Raw genomic sequence first — 14612 nt, 5'->3', positions numbered from 1 at the left:
AGATGAAGAGTGTATGTGTGTGTGTGTGTGTGTTCCTTTGTGTGTTCGTGTGTAAGTGTGTGTGTGTATGTATGTGTGTGTCCGTTCGGCTCGCAGAAATTAGAATACGACCGAGGCAAGAAGGCCATGCCTGTCGTAAGAGGCGACTAATGGGTAGAAGTCGAGAGGTGAAGAGTGTATTTGTGTGTGTGTGTGTGTGCGTGTGTGTCAGTGTGTGTGTCCGTTCGGCTCACAGAGATAAGAAGTCGGCCGCGGCAAGAAGTTCCTGCCTGTCGTAAGAGGCGACTAATGGGTAGGAGTCGAGAGGTGAAGAGTGTATGTGTGTGTGTATGTGTGCGTGTGTGTGTGCGTGTGTGTGTGAGTGTGTGTGTCCGTTCGGCTTGCAGAGATAAGAATACGGCCGAGTCAAGAAGGCCCTGCCTGTCTTAAGAGGTGACTAATGGATAGGAGTCGAGAGGTGGAGAGTGTGTGCGTGTGCGTGTGCGTGTGTGTGTGTGTGTGTCTGCGTCTGAGCGTGCGTGTGTGTGTGAGTGTGTGTGTATGTCCGTTCGGCTGGCAGAGATAAGAACCTGGCCATGGCAAGCATGACCTGCCTGTTGTAGGGGGCGACTAATAGGTAGGAGTCGAGTGGTGAAGAGTATATGTGTGTGTGCGTGTGTCTGTGTGCGTGTGTAAGTATGTGTGTGTGTCCGTTCGGCTTGCAGAGATAAGAATACGTCCGTGGCAAGAAGGCCCTGCCTGTCTTAAGAGGCGACTAATGGGTAGGAGTCGAGAGGTGAAGAGTGTATGTGTGTGTGTGTGTGAGTGTGTGTGTGTGTCCGTTCGGCCCGCAGAGATAAGAATACGTCCGTGGCAAGAAGGCCCTGCCTGTCTTAAGAGGCGACTAATGGGTAGGAGTCGAGAGGTGAAGAGTGTATGTGTGTGTGTGCGTGTGTGCGTGTGTGTGTGCGTGTGTAAGTATGTGTGTGTTTCCGTTCGGCTTGCAGAGATAAGAATACGTCCGTGACAAGAAGGCCATGCTTGCTGTAAGGAGTGACTAATGGGTAGGAGTCGAGAGATGAAGAGTGTACGTGTGTGTGTGCGTGTGTTCGTTTGTGTGTACGTGTGTATGTGTTTGTGCGTGTGTAAGTGTGTGTGTGTATGGGTGTGTGTGTCCGTTCGGCTTGCATAGATAAGAATACGGCCGTGGCAAGAAGGCCATGCATGCTGTAAAGAGCGACTAATTGGTAGGAGTCGAGAGATGAAGAGTGTATGTGTGTGTGTGTGTGTGTTCCTTTGTGTGCGCGTGTGTAAGTGTGTGTGTGTATGTATGTGTGTGTCCGTTCGGCTTGCAGAAATTAGAATACGACCGAGGCAAGAAGGCCATGTCTGTCGTAAGAGGCGACTAATGGGTAGAAGTCGAGAGGTGAAGAGTGTATTTGTGTGTGTGTGTGTGTGTGTGTGTGTGTGTGTGTGTGTGTGTGTGCGTGCGTGTGTGTCAATGTGGGTGTCCGTTCGGCTCACAGAGATTAGAAGTCGGCCGTGGCAAGAAGTTCCTGCCTGTCGTAAGTCGAGTCGAGAGGTGAAGAGTGTATGTGTGTGTGTGTGTGTGCGTGTGTGTGCGAGTGTGTGTGAATGTATGTGTGTGTCCGTTCGGCTCGCAGAGATTAGAATACGGCCGTGGCAAGAAGGCCATGCATGCTGTAAAGAGCGACTAATTGGTAAGAGTCGAGAGGTGAAGAGTGTATTTGCGCATGTGTGTGTGCGTGTGTGCGTGCGTGTGTGTGTGAATGTGTGTGTCCGTTCAGCTTGCAGAGTTAAGAATACGACCGAGGCAAGAAGGCCTTGCCTGTCGTAAGTGGCGACTAATGGGTAGGAGTCGAGAGGTGAAGAGTGTATGTGTGTGTGTGTGCGTGTGTGCGTGTGTGTGTGCTTGTGTGAGTGTGTGTGTGTGTGTGTCAGTTTGGCATGCAGAGATAAGAATACGGCCGTGGCAAGAAGGCCCTGCCTGTCGTAAGAGGCGACTAATGGGTAGGAGTCGAGAGGTGAAAAGTGTATGTGTGTGTGTGCGTGTGTGCGTGTGTGTGCGTTTGTGAGTGTGTGTGTGTGTGTTAGTTCGGCCTGCAGAGATAAGAACACGACCGAAGCAAGAAGGCCCTGCTGAAACAACTTAAGTTGCAAACGCAAAAGCGCCAATTGAAACCTAACCAAATTGCAAACGCAAAAGCGCCAGTTGAAACCTAAATAAAATTTAGGGGTGGTATATGGAGAAGGAGATGATCAATTAGAGAAGAACTAGCAAAGAAGTTATAATAAAAAGAATGGCTTAGCTCAAAAGAACACAGAGACACAAAACCTCAAGCACGAATTCGGGCTAGCCTCACTACACTAGAATTTGGCTTTGAGATAAGGGGAAAAGAGATCTTTTAACCAAAAGAATACAATATAATAATGCACCGGAAAATCTGGAACTATAAAAGGGGTAAGATAAGAGAATATACGGAGATGCCTAGGAAAATACTAAAATGGGCGCCAGCTAATTTCTGAAGGAAATTAACAAAAAAATAAATGAAGTTATGAACAACAAGGAATAAAGTACTATTGATTTAATACCCTGTAATAATGTTTAAAAGCCGAAAAGACACTATTGACCTTGTTCTGCTATATTATAACTGTAAGCAGGAACTGAAATAAAAGCAAAACTACTTGTAACAAATATATTTATAGTATTAACAACTAACAAAACTCACCTATATATATATATATATATATATATATATATATATATAGAGAGAGAAAATCTAATTACAGTAGTGGGGGTACGGTATGCGAGGACCAAAAAGCCACGACAAAATTAAATATCCCCACTACTGGGCCAAACGAAAAGGTGTATTAATAAATCTATAATCTAAGTCCATGGGAGAAGCGAGATCTTAACACTAAGGTTAGTTACGAAAGTTAAATCCTAGATAGGTAAGGTAGGGAATATAAATACTAAGCAAAAAAACCGTGACGGTTATACAAAAGAAACTACCTTACCTAACAAATATACGACTAATATGTGTCGAAGCAGCTAAACACCAGATCTATGTGTAAGTGTTATGCTTACACACAGATGCTGGGAGATATCTAAAGTGATCAAGTGTGATGAGTATGGCCAACAGACTCGGAAAGATATATATATAATTTTTAAAAACCCTGATACATAAATTTCTTCCCTTCCCTTTTAAAAACCGCTATACAAAAATCATGAACCCCTTCCCTAACAATGAATCTAATTTAATTAATTAATAGCTATTTACCTAACTTTTATAGATGTTACAAAAACTGTAATAAGTACTAACCTTTGTATATGCATATACAAAGTTGTAAATTACAAGAAAAACCTTAACCCTGAGAAACTAGTTGTTACTGTCTGTCACAACACTACAGCGGTCCTGGATAAGTCCCCTTAAGACTCTGACGATCCTTGAGACTCCGGAAAAAAAACGAATGAAGAGGAACGCTGTGGTTCTGGAGACAATCGGTTCCTGGTTTCCAATGGGTTGAATTAGGTGTTTGGTTAAACTAATTCTAGTATTAGACGTTATTCTAATCGGGTGAAATCTACAAAAAATAACATTTAGAGAAACATCAAGGCACCCAAAGATGACTGTCAACACATACTTTTACATCGAATTACCACAATAAACAAACATTTTATTTTATCAGCTGACTGTCATCCTGTCTATTTATTGCGTCTGCGCATTTAAAGAATATCTAGTAAATCAGGCATGAAACTTTTTATACCGAGTAGGTATACAAAAAAACAGAAAAACTAATTAGGTGTCCGATAAATTAACGATCTAGGCTCAAGGCCACATGATACATATGAGAAAACTCGGATTTTACACTTTTAATATTTCAAAAGACAATGAAAATATCAATAAAATGATAGGCCTATAAAACTAAATGATTTAATTGCTCACCTGGGTTTTAAATAATTATTTCAGTAGATTTGGAAGCCGGGTCTTAAATATTCATTTCTATAGATTTGGAAGTCGGTTTTTCAATCAAGATTCTTTATCATCTGTTTAAATTTCTCCCTTGATGTTCGGGGAAAATATTAAATCCAATCCCAGATTTTCTACCCGATTTAAAGACAAAAAAATGCCGGTTAAGGCTTGGAGAAATACACCTCTCTGCGTGAGTTGTTGGCCAAAACTACTTAAGCGAGCTCCTCGTGACCTGTAGTTCGCGCATCGTACCGTCTATTGCCCATGAACGTTTCATAAACGGGATTCTGAGGGGTTTTAGGATTTTAATAATAAATTATATTAATTAATTATATGTTAGCAGTTGTGACTGCTACATCCTCCCTCAACTCCAGAAAAAAAAGGAAAACTTTCCACTTACCAGAAGTTTCCTTTTTTTTTTATTGTCTAGGACAAGCTAGCCTTAAAGACAAACCAGACGATGAATATGATGAAGCCGAAACGTTGTGGTGTGAACCACAAGGATTTTGAGCTTATCAGCCACACTGGTTACTCAGGAGATGGGATAACAGTAATGACACTGACAGACGTAAGTAGACAGACAGCATGTGATCTATTTGATAATGTGTAATTTACCAAAAAAAATTAAAATAATTTAATGTATTTAGACAAAGTATTAAGAAAAGTAAAAAAAAACATATAACCCATTCACTTAGGTACTTTCTAAATATAATTCAATAACTTTATAGCAATATCAATCTCAATACCAATATATTCAATATAATTCAATTCAACCTTATATAGAGTAAATTAACCTTCGACAATACTTAAATTCTATATTTCCAAGTATTAGTAAAACTATTAATAAACTACACTACTGAGGTGTGTTAACAACCTCTAAAAGATAGGACCAAGAACCATTCACAACACAAACTCAAACAAAGTCCTATCAATTTTACCCAACGTTGACACTAGAGCGAACAGATTCTATTAATCACCCAAGAGTTCAATGAGGGCTTAATTTATTAGGACTAGTTGAAACTATATTACTACAAACCTAAACATCTATATGATATGGTTCTGGATATCAGCAACATATTCGAAAATTCAAGGTAAAAGATAATTCAATACATCTACTTGCTTTAGCAGCGGTAGGAAAAACACACAATCGGTAAAGGCACTAGCAAGCCTAGATACTAGCAAGCCCCCTATACTCATTCATGGTATAGGGTATGCTAAAAAAAATAAGTAAGTTAACTGCAATCCCAACTCGTAGTAAAGAATATGCACAAAAGGTAAAAGATAATTGCAAGTCCAGATCTACTCATGGTAGAGGATATGCACAAAACTCACTTCTACCAGCTATACACTTGGTAGAAGGAAAGGTAAAAGAGATCCTAACTGTAATACCCAAACTGTACTATTGACGTGGTCCAATTCTTTACTCACGACAAGAACAGTAAAGGACAGATTTTTAGGACTCCATAATCAAGATAAGATATATATTCATAAGATATAGATAAGAAATAAACTTATCAAGGTAAAGGTAACGATAACTAACTTAAGGTAAAGGTATGAGATAAACCAATTAAGGTAAAGGTACGAGATAAACTCAATTAAGGTAAAGATAAAGGTACACTCAAGGTAAAGATAAACTCACATCTACCAATCCGTACGAATGGTAGGTAGACAGGTACAAACTCAAGATACTAAGATATGTTAAACTCAAATTCTTGAGAAGGTAACAACATAGGAGATAACAAACCAAGTTAAACAGACTTACTTATTGCTGAATATCAGAACGATCCAATTCTAAATGACACATTCTAATTTCAACCTAAGAGACATTCAAGAAACAACTAATATGTATAGATATATTTCTGAGCCAAGTGAGGGCACACATCCAGGGTGATCAATCCTGAACCCACGCTAAAACACCGACACAGTAAGTGAATATGAATGCATAAGCTTTATGGCCATGGTCCACAAAACCATACAACACTATTAAAGAAAATATTTGGAATGTTTTCCGCATTATCCCTGTAGATATCTATTCAACTCAAAACTCAAGATGGGGAAATTCCCATATATCCATCCTGTACTCCTATGATATGCAGTTGGACTTTTTAGAGAAAACAAACAACAAAATTAACAAGTCCATAAACTAAGATAATAACCAACATTAAGATAAGATAAAAAAATAGAAGGCAAAATAGCACTACTCTTATTGTTTTGCCAGGTAAACAAAAATAGATAAACCGATCTTAAACAACCAAACTGGTACAGCATTGATAAGGGACCAGTTAATCTTCATCTGAAGATGAAAAATCCAAATTATCTGACAAGTTATGTGGACCTACTGTCTTGTCCTCCAGTAAGTCTTTGACATGAAACCTTCCTAGTTTCCTGCCAGTGGAAGTTTCCTTCAACTCATAAATTAAAGGAGAAATGACCTTAATAACTGTGCAAGGTATGTACTTCTGACATAACTTGGCCGATTGAAAGTTCACTTTATCAGATTTGACAAAGTTTCTTTTCAACACAGAATATCTCCAATTCTGAAGGATAACTCTCGCTTTCTCAAGTCATAATGGCATTTATTTCTAGCATAAGATGCTTTCAAACGTTTGCGAACATCCACATAAATATCAGGAAGATGCTGGATATCTTCTAAACGGTGTAATTTATCTGATATAGTGGGAAAGTTATTGGCATTTTCTGAAATTGTACCAAAATAATCACCAGAAAGAGGAACATGACGACCAAACATCAAATAAGATGGAGGACATTTGGTTATTTCGTGAGAAGAAGTCCTGATAGCCTGTACTATAGAGTGGATATGAGTATCCCAAGCTCTTTGATCAGGAAAGGAATATGACCTTAAAGCAGTCACGATTGATTTATTAACTCTTTCGGTATGATTGACTTGTGGATGATAGTTCGCATTGTACCAGATCTTTTGGACATTATATTTAGACATGAGGTCGCGAAAAGCCTTAGCTGTGAACTGTGGTCCATTATCGCAAGACACGATCTGTGGAACACCATAAATTAAGAAAACCTCATTCTCAAGATACTTGATAATGGATGAAGTAGTTGCCTTAGACATAGTATGAACCAAAGGAAATTTTGTAAAATAATCAACAACTACCAAGGCATACTGAGAACCTTTATAAGACCTAGGATAAGGACCAATGAGATCTAAAGATATAAGTTGAAATGGAAAATCAATCCGTCGATAACTACCCATTAAACCTGGTTGGGGAAGATTTGTCGGTTTGCATGTAGCACAGATTTTGCATTTAGCGATATAGCTACGTACAGTTTGACGCATCTTCGGCCAGTAATAGAGTTCCGATATACGACGGAAAGTTTTGTAAAAACCAAAATGAGCTGCAGTAGGATGGTCATGAAAAGTGGCCAAAACCTCTGCTCTATTAGGAGTTGGAACGACTATCTTCCAATCCGACATTCCAGTAAGGGCATCCATGGAACTTAAGACATGTTTATACAAAACACCATGTTTAACTTTAAAATCAGGAAATTTACCTGGTACATTCTGTACATCATACAACATTTTTCGATACCAGTCATCTGGTTGTAAGGAAGATAAATCTAACAAATTAATATCGAACGTTCTAGAGAGTGCATCAGCGACTACTACACCTGCAGCTTTACGATGAATAATCTTATAATCATATTGTGCCAATTTTAAAATCCACCTAGCCAAACGAGGAGATGGGTTCTTCATATTCTGTAACCACACCAAACTATTATGGTCAGTTATGACCGTGAAAGAACGACCCTCAAGAAAATATCTGAAATGTTCAATACCAGTAATTATAGCTAGCAACTCTTTTTCAGTTGTAATATAATTTTTCTGGGCTTTATTTAATTTCTTGCTTGTATAAGCTATAGGGTGTTCTTCTCCATCTACCATTTGATAGAGTACACCTCCAGATGCAGTGTTAGAACAATCTGTCATCGGATAAAAAGGCTTAGTAAAATCTGGGGCTACCATAACAGGAGAATTTGTGAGAGCCTCCTTGATTTTAATGAAAGCTTCATTAGCCTCAGGAGTCCACACAATATTTTGTCCCTTTTTCCGATTTTGAAGTAAATCTGTGATAGGAGACAACAAGGTCGAATAAGACTTAACAAACTTCTTATAATAACCAACCATTCCTAACAATCGACGGACCTGAGTGGTATTTTTAGGCACAGGAAAATCCCGAATCGCTGACATCTTATCAGGATCAGTACGAAGACCCTGAGAATCTACAACATATCCTAAAAACTTAATAGAGTCACGACAAAAGCTGCTTTTATCCAAATTAATAGTCAAATTTGCGTCTTTTAAACGCTGAAACAACTGCTGCAATACAGAGATATGAGTTTCGAAATCAGGAGTAATGACAAGAATGTCATCAAGATAGTATTGACAAAATGGGTCTAAAGCAGGACCTATTACCAAATCCATTAATCGACACATAGTCTGAGGAGCAGACACAAGACCAAAAGGCATTGTAGTGAACTGATACAATCCTTTGCCATTTACTGCAAAGGCAGTAAGCTTTTTACTCTCCTCGCTGAGAGGAATCTGTAAAAACGCCTTCTTTAAGTCGATAGATGAAATAAATTTTGCATTCTGTAATTTACTTAGGATGATATCTATACGAGGTATAGGATAAGCATCTCTGTTCATAGTTATACCGTTAAGTTTACGTCCGTCAAAACAGACACGAAAAGTCCCATCTTTCTTTTTTGTCAGCCACAGAGGGCTACAAAAAGAAGAAGTACTGGGCTCAATAATACCTAACTTAAGCATTTCATCTACCTCCTTTACTAAACTTTCATGCCAGGCTTGAGGCAAGGGATATTGATATTGCCTGAAGGGCTTAGACGAACCAACATCAATGTGATGTTCGATGAGATGAGTTCGACCTAACTGATTTTTCGATGAGATAGAAGAGAATGATGTGATGACACTATTTAACTGCTCTAATTCCTGAGCATTAAGTCGACTCATATCTTTAACAGCATTGACACAAGAGATATTGAAAGAAGACACAGATAAGGAAAATTCAGTAAAATTTAATTCACTATTAAAAGTTTTCAGAAAATCCATACCTAGGATGACTGAATTCTTAACTGAAGGAATAACAAAGAATGTAATCATTCTTTTACAAAAACTAACAGAAATCTCAGTAGTGAATTGACCTAAAATTGGTTGAATTTGACCATCAGCTGTAGTCACTTGCAAACTTTGATCTATTCCTATATTTACATTTGAATTCTGGAGAAATTCCAGACCTAGAGAACCTAAAATAGAGATATTGGAACCTGTGTCCAGTAAAGCTAAACAAGAATGTCCTAAGATAGATATCTCAAGATATGGACGATTATCCTTGTTTTTTCGAACTAACAATGAGTTTATATCTAAGTCAACAAACGACGACAAGAGATTACTTGAAGAAACTACAGAAGAATCACGGTGTTCATGCTCAATTAACGTTGTCCTCTCTTCGGTTGGTATTTGCCGTTCTGTGGTCTTTTGTCTTTCGGTAGAGCGTGAGATGTTTGGCTTGTGGAAGCTTGGGCATCCAGACTCGAGAAACTGGTTCCTTGGTTTTGAGGAGTTTGGACAGTGTTTGTATTCCCTGTATTTTGACGAGGAGTAGGAGCCAGGGCCAACCCACCCCTTCTGTCGTTTCCCGAACAGAATTCACACTCAAATTTACGGACACCTTGACGTCCACAACCATAACAGAACCGAATTCTAGGCTCAGGACATTCGTAATACCCATGTCCTGACTGACAACAATTCCAACAGGTAAGCTTCGAATTAAAAGAAGAGACATTACCAGACCGAGAATAGTTAGGCCTACCAGAATAGGATGAGTCATTATTTCTGAAATTTCTACCATTACTAGACCGTGAATAATTGGGTCTATCAGAATAATATGAGTCATTATTTCTGAAATTCTGATGAATAGGGACTCTAGACACGTTGTCAGAAGACCATGACAAAACTTCCTCTAACTTCTTACACTTTTCCGTTAAGTCAGCAATTGAAGAAATATCTGTAAGTGCCAGACTAGAATGATACGATGGCAACAAATTTTTTCTAATGATCCTTATGATATGTGACTCAGACAAAGGAGTCTCCAACCGTTTACACAAACTAACAATCTCATTTACAAATATAGTTACCTTCTCCTGCGGAGCTTGTTTTCGAGACTTAATTTCATCAAGAAGATTGTCCTCATAGTTATATGGAAGAAAATCTGACCTAAGTTTGGCAACTAACTCTTGCCATGAAGCAAAACTACCTCGGTTATTGAGATACCAAGTGAAGGCTGAATCCTTAAATAAATCGGCAGCAGAAGAGTAACACTCTTCCTCGCTGTTACCACGCGCTATACGCAGACATTCTACCTTCTCTAAGAAACTAACAACATTTTCATTATCTTGACCTGAAAAATGGACACCCCATTTATGAATAGGAGCAGACTTAACGAAGGGAAACGGATTTACTGAAACACTAGCATTATGAGGAGTTGACTGTGCCTGTGGAATCACTTTACAATCAAGTTCACCTTCCAGAATCAGAACCCTGAAATTAAGAGACCTCTTCACTTCCTCCTCTTCCTCTGTTGTAGCTTCTAACAGATGGACTCTAGCTGCAACATGACCTAAGCGAGAAGTATAGCGAGCATAGGCAGTATCACTAGGAGAACCCACAAAAGAACCAATTTTGACCACCAGATCTGCAAGAGTAACCTCTATTTCCGCAATCTCGTCCTTAAAATTAAGATGGGAAGCAGACAGAACAGCATAACTCCGATTTGCTGCAGCTTGCTTTAATGCACCACGCAACACTACCCTTTTCCTTTCCACTGTTGTCAAAGATGGATCGTTTAAGTGCCGGACTCTCAACTCGTACTCTAATTCTGGACCTAACAGATGCTCTACCTTGAAAGCAGACATTTTATACAACTTGGAAATATACCAGAAAATATATGAGGAAAACTATGATAAAATAGGTAAAGTCTAACTTACTCTATGTTTCCAGGTTATTATTATAATTGAATTATTTTACCAGTAATGTTTGCTTGTTTATCCAGTCGTGAACTCAGATGCAAGGTACGGCTACAATCCCTGAGAAACCTAGAAATTTCAAAAAATGTTACTTCCAGACAGTGGTGAATTACTTTGGTGCTACTCCGGACTTTTATAGTGTTAAGATAGTTAAATTTAAAATATTTAAATAATTTTCCTTTTTAATATATATACTTATGTTATTTATTATTAATCCAATATGGATATTTAGTAAATCAAAAAAAAACAATTTATTCAGTCTACCCACAATATAGAAAAACAAGGGTACTACGGGTATATTTAATAGAGAATGTAGATAAACTAAATATTGAAATACAAAAACCAATGTTGCAGTTAAGAAACCAAGAGTTAAAGAACACAGCTGAAAATTAAAATACAACACCAAAGGTACACAACCAGAAATTAAAATGGGAGAAAAAAAAAACCAAAGATATAAAGCCAAAAGTACGTGCAAAAAAAAAGAGGCCCCACGTTTGGGTCTAGCCAATTGAAACAACTTAAGTTGCAAACGCAAAAGCGCCAATTGAAACCTAACCAAATTGCAAACGCAAAAGCGCCAGTTGAAACCTAAATAAAATTTAGGGGTGGTATATGGAGAAGGAGATGATCAATTAGAGAAGAACTAGCAAAGAAGTTATAATAAAAAGAATGGCTTAGCTCAAAAGAACACAGAGACACAAAACCTCAAGCACGAATTCGGGCTATCCTCACTACACTAGAATTTGGCTTTGAGATAAGGGGAAAAGAGATCTTTTAACCAAAAGAATACAATATAATAATGCACCGGAAAATCTGGAACTATAAAAGGGGTAAGATAAGAGAATATACGGAGATGCCTAGGAAAATACTAAAATGGGCGCCAGCTAATTTCTGAAGGAAATTAACAAAAAAATAAATGAAGTTATGAACAACAAGGAATAAAGTACTATTGATTTAATACCCTGTAATAATGTTTAAAAACCGAAAAGACACTATTGACCTTGTTCTGCTATATTATAACTGTAAACAGGAACTGAAATAAAAGCAAAACTACTTGTAACAAATATATTTATAGTATTAACAACTAACAAAACTCACCTATATATATATATATATATATATATATATATATATATATATATATATATATATATATATATATATATATATATATATATATATATATAGAGAAAATCTAATTACAGTAGTGCGGGTACGGTATGCGAGGACCAAAAAGCCACGACAAAATTAAATATCCCCACTACTGGGCCAAACGAAAAGGTGTATTAGTAAATCTATAATCTAAGTCCATGGGAGAAGCGAGATCTTAACACTAAGGTTAGTTACGAAAGTTAAATCCTAGATAGGTAAGGTAGGGAATATAAATACTAAGAAAAAAAACCGTGACGGTTATACAAAAGAAACTACCTTACCTAACAAATATACGACTAATATGTGTCGAAGCAGCTAAACACCAGATCTATGTGTAAGTGTTATGCTTACACACAGATGCGGGGAGATATCTAAAGTGATCAAGTGTGATGAGTATGGCCAACAGACTCGGAAAGATATATATATAATTTTTAAAAACCCTGATACATAAATTTCTTCCCTTCCCTTTTAAAAACCGCTATACAAAAATCATGAACCCCTTCCCTAACAATGAATCTAATTTAATTAATTAATAGCTATTTACCTAACTTTTATAGATGTTACAAAAACTGTAATAAGTACTAACCTTTGTATATGCATATACAAAGTTGTAAATTACAAGAAAAACCTTAACCCTGAGAAACTAGTTGTTACTGTCTGTCACAACACTACAGCGGTCCTGGATAAGTCCCCTTAAGACTCTGACGATCCTTGAGACTCCGGAAAAAAAACGAATGAAGAGGAACGCTGTGGTTCTGGAGACAATCGGTTCCTGGTTTCCAATGGGTTGAAATAGGTGTTTGGTTAAACTAATTCTAGTATTAAACGTTATCCTAATCGGGTGAAATCTACAAAAAATAACATTTAGAGAAACATCAAGGCACCCAAAGATGACTGTCAACACATACTCTTACATCGAATTACCACAATAAACAAACATTTCATTTTATCAGCTGACTGTCATCCTGTCTATTTATTGCGTCTGCGCATTTAAAGAATATCTAGTAAATCAGGCATGAAACTTTTTATACCGAGTAGGTATACAAAAAAACAGAAAAACTAATTAGGTGTCCGATAAATTAACGATCTAGGCTCAAGGCCACATGATACATATGAGAAAACTCGGATTTTACACTTTTAATATTTCAAAAGACAATGAAAATATCAATAAAATGATAGGCCTATAAAACTAAATGATTTAATTGCTCACCTGGGTTTTAAATAATTATTTCAGTATATTTGGAAGCCGGGTCTTAAATATTCATTTCTATAGATTTGGAAGTCGGTTTTTCAATCAAGATTCTTTATCATCTGTTTTAATTTCTCCCTTGATGTTCGGGGAAAATATTAAATCCAATCCCAGATTTTCTACCCGATTTAAAGACAAAAAAATGCCGGTTAAGGCTTGGAGAAATACATCTCTCTGCGTGAGTTGTTGGCCAAAACTGCTTTAGCGAGCTCCTCGTGACCTGTAGTTCGCGCATCGTACCGTCTATTGCCCATGAACGTTTCATAAACGGGATTCTGAGGGGTTTTAGGATTTTAATAATAAATTATATTAATTAATTATATGTTAGCAGTTGTGACTGCTACACTGCCTATCGTAAGAGGCGACTAATAAGTTGGAGTCAAGAGGTGAAGAGTGTATGTGTGTGTGCGTGTGTGAGTATGTGTGTGTGTCCGTTCGGCTTGCAGAGATAAGAACACGGCCGAAGCAAGAAGGCCCTGCCTGTCGTAAGAGGCGACTAATGGGTAGGAGTCGAGAGGTGAAGAGTCTATGTGTGTGTGCGTGTATGCGTGTGTGTGTGCGTGTGTGAGTGTGTGTGTATGTGTGTGTGTCCTTTAGGCTTACAGAGATAAGAATACGGCCGTGGCAAGAAGTCCCTGCCTGTCGTAAGAGGAGAACAATGGGTAGGAGTCGAGAAGTGAAGAGTGTATGTGTGTGTGTGCGTGTGTGCGTGCGTGTGTGTGTGAGTGTGTGTGTGTGTCCGTTCGGCTCGCAGAGATAAGAACACGGCCGTGGCAAGAAGTCCCTGAATGTCGTAAGAGGCGACTAATGGGTAGGAGTCGAGAGGTGAAGAGTCTATGTGTGTGAGCGTGTATGCGTGTGTGTGTACGTGTGTAAGTGTGTGTGTATATGTGTGTGTGTCCGTTCGGCTTACAGAGATAAGAACACGGCCGAGGGAAGAAGGTTCTGCCTGTCGTAAGAGGCGAATAATGGATAGGAGTCGAGAGGTAAAGAGTGTATGTGTGTGTGTCTGTGTGCGTGCGTGTGTGAGTGTGTGTGTATGTGTGTGTGTGAGTGTGTGTGTGTCCGGTCGGCTCGCAGAGATAAGAACACGGCCGTGGCAAGAAGGACCTGCCTGTCGTAAGAGGCGACTACTGGGTAGGAGTCGAGAGGTGAAG

This window comes from Diabrotica undecimpunctata, unplaced genomic scaffold, assembly GCF_040954645.1.
Source record: "Diabrotica undecimpunctata isolate CICGRU unplaced genomic scaffold, icDiaUnde3 ctg00000606.1, whole genome shotgun sequence".
Classification (NCBI taxonomy): Eukaryota; Metazoa; Arthropoda; class Insecta; order Coleoptera; family Chrysomelidae; genus Diabrotica; species Diabrotica undecimpunctata.
This window is presented reverse-complemented; position numbering follows the sequence as displayed.